The 6,456-nt window shown below is 50.7% G+C and overlaps 1 long non-coding RNA gene across 1 annotated transcript; it reads right to left on the bottom strand.

Moving 5' to 3' along the window:
• Window positions 1–975: 975 nt before the first annotated feature.
• LOC109280485 (uncharacterized) lies at window positions 976–5,993 on the bottom strand. Its single transcript, XR_002086818.2, has 2 exons — window positions 5,239–5,993; window positions 976–4,241 (listed from the first exon to the last, which is right to left on the bottom strand). It is a non-coding gene; the product is annotated as an uncharacterized LOC109280485 (long non-coding RNA).
• Window positions 5,994–6,456: the final 463 nt, after the last annotated feature.

Here is a 6,456-nt window from a genome sequence, read left to right as displayed (position 1 = left end):
CTAGATGTGCTAAACAGCATCCAGTGGTATAATAGCTGGCTGTCCCCACTCCAACAAGTTGTACAAGAGTTAAAGGACATTCCTTGTTTTGTTGGAGGTGCTGAGTGGACCCTGAGAAATGCATAGTGCTGGGGTGGGGAGGGAAGAGCCACACACTAGGCAGGATTGGTCCTTTCCTGCCTGTGGGCTGAGCCCATCTCCCTACCTCTGGTGCTGTTGGAGCCTAATGGCTCAGCACCTTTTGGTGCTGGTTTCTGGGGGTTGTTCTTTCCCCAGCCCCATAGAGCTGTCAGAGGGTGTGGATGCAAGCAAATACAGTGGATTCCCTCACACAACTGGGAGGCAGAGCAGGCACTTTGTGCTGTCATCTGTGGTTTGCTCCGTGCTCATTAGTGGGTTGGCTGAAGATGCTTAAGGACCGTCTGAGCGATGCAAAGTGACATACCCGGACACCTTCCATTAGCAACTCCACCTTGAGTTGGCATCATGTGCTGGGACGGATGCTTCCCGGACTCTGCTGGAGTTTCTTGTGGCCAGGCACATTCTCAGCCTCATGGCTTCACCCTCCTCTGACCTGACAGGGGACTCTACTGAGCCCTGCACAGATCTTTCCATCCAGAGCTAGGCAGCCTGTTTGCTGTGGGCTGTGGGCTGTGTGCTGTCTAAAGCCTCTGCTTGTAAAGCTCTCCTTGCCAGTTCCAAATCGGGCACAACCTTCATTTCTGAGATACATTTTTCCTAAATGCTGCTTTGTCTTGGCCTGCACAGGCCACTGGGGTCAGCAGGGACAGCCTCGTATGCTGGTGCTGAGCTTTCCTTGTTGTGGGGAGAAGAGGAAATGTTGACCCCTGTGGTACAGATGCTGCAGGGGATCTCGGCTGTGATGCACTGCTGCGTATTGCTCCTAAAAGTTACTGAGCAGCATTTCAGCAGCAGAGAGGGAGGCACTTTACAATAACGAGAGTGAAACTAAACAATCTTTCAATCCATTTATCAAAGCGCCTGCAGCTCCCATTTCAAAGCCAGGGAAACCAATACCTGACAGATGTCGGCAAACTGGAGGGAGTTCAGAGATGAGCAACACAAATGATGAACAACTGAAGGGATTGATTTATGAGGGAAGATTAAAAGCACTAAGTATGTATAGCTTGGCTAAGAGATTACTAAGGGAAGATATGAGAGATGCCTGTGGTCATGGAAAGGGCACAGACACCAAGCAAAGGGAGGACTTGCCATGTGGGAAGCATGGGGTTGCAGAAATAATGTTAAAGCTAGGACGTGGGGTTTAGGAGCAGGAAGATGTAGGATCCTCAGCAGGAGCACATTCCTGGCTGTAAGGTGGGTGGGGCTGGGAATGAGCCAGCTTTGGGAGGGGCACTCAAATTTCAAATGACCATCAAACCCATCACTTGAAATTTGACTGGGGAAAGCACAGGCACTGGCTGGAGATCCCGCACTGGCTGGGAATGGGTATGACTGCATATTCCTTAGCTCTGATTGCCAAGATTTCCTGGAGCATTCACTCTGAGCACAGCTGGGGCTGTCAAGTGTGCCCAACCATGAACTCCTCTCCAGCTGTGAGGTGCTGCCTGAAGCGGTGGACAACACCAGAGAGGTTGCTCCCCCTGGGTTTGCAAGAAGGTCTCAGATTTGACCTGGCTCTCACGAAAATTTGTTCTGCCTTAGGACAGTCTATCCTTTGACAGGCAGCATTGCAGCCTGCAGCCCCACTTAGGGGGAAGTTGGCTTTGGGGAGGAGAAAGCAAGGAACCTAGGGAATGCTTCTCAGACAGCAGCATGTGTGTCTTGGGCTACAGGGTATGGGGTCCTGGGTTGCTGCTGCTTGGACCCTATGATCTCCTGTGTAGATGGGGCAAAGGGGCTTTGGTTGGCATTTCTGGCTCCACAGAGTCTCTTGCAGGGAGAAGGGCTCACCTAGACCGGCTCATAAGAAGGTTTGTTACCATGAGCTCAGGGCAAGTGGCGGTACGGGGCAATCTGAAGCATGGGAGTTGTGTAGGGTGTGACTCAAGCTCCTCCTGTACTGCTTCCAGTTATATTGTAAGGCATTGGAGAACTGAGAGTTGCTGGAGACCTCAGCTTCCTGCTCGGAGCAGAGAAAAGGACCTGATGTTATGCCCTTCCCTCCCTTCCTGGGCCCTGTGAAAGGGGGCCCAGGCAGGTTTTTTCTCCCATTCCCACTGGCTGGCCCAGAAGCAGACTGCAGATTAGCAGTCCTGGTTTCTGTTAGCAGAGTAGGTAGCTGTGAGCTCCTTGCCTGGGTGATTCTGGGGAACAGACCTGCTGAGCTGTGCACTTCTCTAACCAGCAGCAAGTGTAGTTGATACCACTTCCAACAGGGCTGTGAAGCCACCTCCCTTCCTCCTGCTGTGACACAGGCAACATCTGGTGCCAGCAGCCACCCAGGTGGGGCCATGGCCTGGCACTCATCTGAGCAAGATGGCCTCTGTGCAAGCCCATTAGTGAAAGGATGGGGAACAAAACAGCCTGTGCCTTGCATCCTGCCAAGTAAGTGTTTATAAACAGAAAAAGCGGGACTATGAAACCAATTCCCTGTCTCTGGGCCTGGCATGGGTCCAGCTGTGCAGGGCGAAGAACAGTGTTGTCTGACTGCAGCTGTTGTAATTAGGAGCAGGGAACAGCGTGTGTGTTGGGGTGAGTGGTGGGGGGAAAGACTTGTAGCTTTAAAGAACCAAACATAGATATCATCTCTTTGCATGACATTAAAAAATAACAAAAGCTGGGGACTGGGTGAGGCTCCTCTCTCTCCCCGCCACCCCCCGAACTCCACTCCTCTGCTCGCTACACTCTCTGCTCTGAGCCTTATTTAAATAAATGATGCAATTACTGGGAATTAAGGGGAGGTGAGGGATTGATGCCAAAACAGAGGCTTCCAACTTCCAACTTCACCGGATCCTCAGGATTTTTCTTTCCTCTATTTTTAAAATGATTCCTTCCCAATGAAATCTTCAGAGAGATCTTAATGGCTGGCAGCCTCCACAGCTGTGCTGTTTGCTACCTTGTGAGGCACAGTGCCCCCTGCCAGAGAACCTGAGATGGGGGTATCTCACCCTCTCCCCCTGCTCCTGCCTTTGGCTAGTGCTTCTGTGCTGTAAGGCTCAGCTCCCCACTGCAGGAAAAGAGCCTGGGGCTGAGGTTGCTGACAGCATCTCCAGCAACCACAGCTCTTTCACTGTACCGCAGGGCAGCCCTGGGGAGCAGAGGCTGGGTGGAGTGGTCTCCTGGGTGGAGACCCTCCTCACAAACAGACTGCTGCCCCTGCCATTACAGAATCCCTTGCTAAGTGAGTGCAGGACTAGATGATGGCAAGTTCCTCAGGCAAGTCTCCTGCCTTTTTCTCTTAAGCACCCCCTGATGGGGGTTGCAGTAACTGGGTGGTCTCCCCTCATCCACTAATACTGCCCTGTTCTTTCAAGAGCCAGTTGATGGGCAAGGCTGGGACTGGAGTTGATAGTAGCTGCCCCCTAGTCTCCACATAGCCAGGGCTCAATTGGCAGGAGTTTGAGCTCCCAACAAAGGGATGAGAGGCTGAAGGGTGTTTGGAGCTCTTGGGAGAGCCCAGGAAAGCAGCAGTTTCTCCCTTTGAGGATCGAGCCCCCCCGCCCTGGGTTCTGTCCCAAATGCACAGTTTGTATCAGACAAATGGGCTTCCACTCCTTTAGTAGGGCAACCCCAACTCCTGCTTGCTTCACAGGGGTCATGGCTGGAGGATGCCAGCGTGTTTGTGTCACCCCACATGGGTACCTGCTGTTGCTTTGCTGAAAAGGTGAAAATGCCTTCCCATCTGGCTTGGGGCTGCAGGCTGCATCTGGGGAAAGATTAAAGGAATGACTGTCTTTTCCCTTAGTCTGCTGTGAAGTGGGGAGCTTTTTGACTTTGCTGGAGGATTATTTGTCCTGGTCTTCATGGCTAAGCAGTAGCTCACTGGCCCTTTAACTTATTTGATGCATTTCATTACCCCTACTGTCCTCTTTAGTTTTATTATGAAGCAGGGAAAGGATTAAAAGAGTACTTGTGGTGAGTGAGTGTGTGTGCACATATCTGTGTGTGTATGAGACAGAGAGTGAGAGAGGTACAATGGCACTATGCACAATGCCAAAGGACTCCCTTTCCCAGGAGCACCTCTTCTGTTGACACCTAGTCCCCACAAGTCTGCTTCACTTCAGTCACTTTGATCTGGTTCTTCATGGAAAATTCACCTTAGAAATAAATATGGGGGGCAACATCAGGGCCTGGATGGGTGGATGGGCTGGGGTTTCATGGCTATGGTCTGTAGCTAGGGCCTGGAAGAAGTGGTATGTTCATCAAGGGGCTAGCTTCACCTTTGCAGTCCACGGACCCAGATCTCCCGCTCCTGTTTCACTGGCTACATTTCAGCTTGCAAAGTCCCCTAGGCTCCTTTGTAGTAGAAAATCCCATAGAGCAGCCTGCTTACACACACTCTCCTGGGGCTTCATGCATATTGATCTAGTCCTTCAGAAGAAGAGGAGTGAGGCAATGGAGCCCTCCCTGGCTTAGAGGTCTAGTTGTAACTAAGTCTAACATAGGTCCAGTGCTCCTCTCCAGCCTTGGCTTCCCTCTCCTCCTCCTGGGTCAGCCCCTTGCTTTCCCCATTATTTCCTGACAGATACAGGAGAGAGATTATGGTAATGATCCCTGACAAGGCAGTATCAGGAATTATGCTGATAAATCTAAAGAGACAGCTTATAAAAAAAACCCAGCCCATAATTTAATATGGGCTATTAGCTTGGCCATCAGAGAACAGAGCCCTCTCATCCTGCAGCCTGAATCTCCTCACTCCCTGGCTCCTCCTTGAGAAATGGGCTCTTGCTTCTTTAGTAATGCTTCATCTTGGCTCTGCCTCTGTGCAACAGTGGCTATTGAATATAGCAGGCTGGGTGTGCTGCTTTGGGGGATGGGGAGAGCTGTTTGGAGCCTAGGATGCTCTGGCCCTGTGGGACAGTAAAAAACCAGGGCTGAGCAATGATCTGAGGAACTAATGGGAAAGGAAATTTAAAGAGTCAAGGTTTCACTTGCTCATCTTATGCTCTCGCAACATGTGTGGTTGCTTAAGAAACTCTTTCTCTCTCAGGAAACCCAGGCCTGTGCTTCGATTAGGCTCTGACCAGTCATACCATGTGATTAGTCTTCCTTGCTCCTGCTGCTTTCCTGGGATTCTTTATGTGCTGCCCCTACCTTTGATCTTCCTGCAGTCCACTTCAGACAGCCCTCTGCTGGTGCGGGAGGAAAGAATCAGCAGACAGCTGATGAGAATAACATTCAGTTGCGAAGGGAGGGGATGGAAAGCCATCAAAAGGAAAGGCAGATGGTGGTGAATCTAAACCTTCCAAGTAGTCTGTCTGTTGGACTGAAGAGCCATCACCTAAGAGAAGAGGCAGAGAAGCCCATTGCTGATATCATCTACACCTAGTCTGGACACAGTCTGACAGAAAACAGGAACCAACTGCCCTGCCTGGGTGGAAGATGGGTTGGCTGGGTCTGGATAGGTATTTTCTGCATCTGCACACAAGCCTGGGATTCTCACGCACCCACTTGGCAAGTGTAAGGCTTTAACCTAGTGCTACCACACATCCTTTAGCTAGCTACCTCCTTCCTGGGTTTCTAACCAGAACCCAGCTCACGTTTGAGCCATGAGTCATGTAATGAAGCTGTGCACAAAGGAGGAGTACTGAGATGGAGCTGGGAGCTGCAGAGAGGGTTCCTCATTATGGCATCTGCCTGCTTTTCTCAGCTTCTCTTTAGTTCAATCAGGTACCTCCTTAGAGCAGAAGCAGCAGTTCACAGGGAAATGACACAACTTTGATGTGGTATTCCTGTTGCAGACATGACCCAAAGCTGAGAGGTTTAAAAGGGAAATGCACTTTCACCAACTAACTGTTGCAGCTGGGTCTGGTACTTCCAGCCCAGCCCTGTGTGGAGGAGAGGAGAGCAGCTCCTCCTCACTTCACTTGGTTAGTGAATCAGAGAAGCATAAGATGGTAATAAATTTGAATTTCAGAGCATGAGTGGACCAGCACAAGAACCCAGTGGATGACATCTGAATTTCACTGGGGCTTTTGGGATTTCTTGGGAGCCATCCAGAGCCTGACTGTCCCCCCTGCAGTTCACATGGGAGACAATGACTGACTAGTGCTACCTCCAAGAGAAATGACCCGGTGGCTTTTATGGTTAAGTGGGCAAGCAAGAGCACTCTCATTTTGCATAAAGAGCTGCAGGTCTCAGAGATGAAAGCTCACAGGGTGCCTCAGGATCCAAGGGCCTGGCTGTACTGTATGCAGGGTCCTGTAGCTTCCTGAGATGCACTTTCATACCACAGAAGATGGTGCCAGTGAGCGGCCTGAATGATAGGGAAAGTTGCTGAGGCTTATAGTAAAAAATTTAAGGCTGTTACGT

Source organism: Alligator mississippiensis, chromosome 2 (assembly GCF_030867095.1).
Source record: "Alligator mississippiensis isolate rAllMis1 chromosome 2, rAllMis1, whole genome shotgun sequence".
In the NCBI taxonomy this organism is placed as follows: Eukaryota; Metazoa; Chordata; order Crocodylia; family Alligatoridae; genus Alligator; species Alligator mississippiensis.
This window is presented reverse-complemented; position numbering and strand designations above follow the sequence as displayed.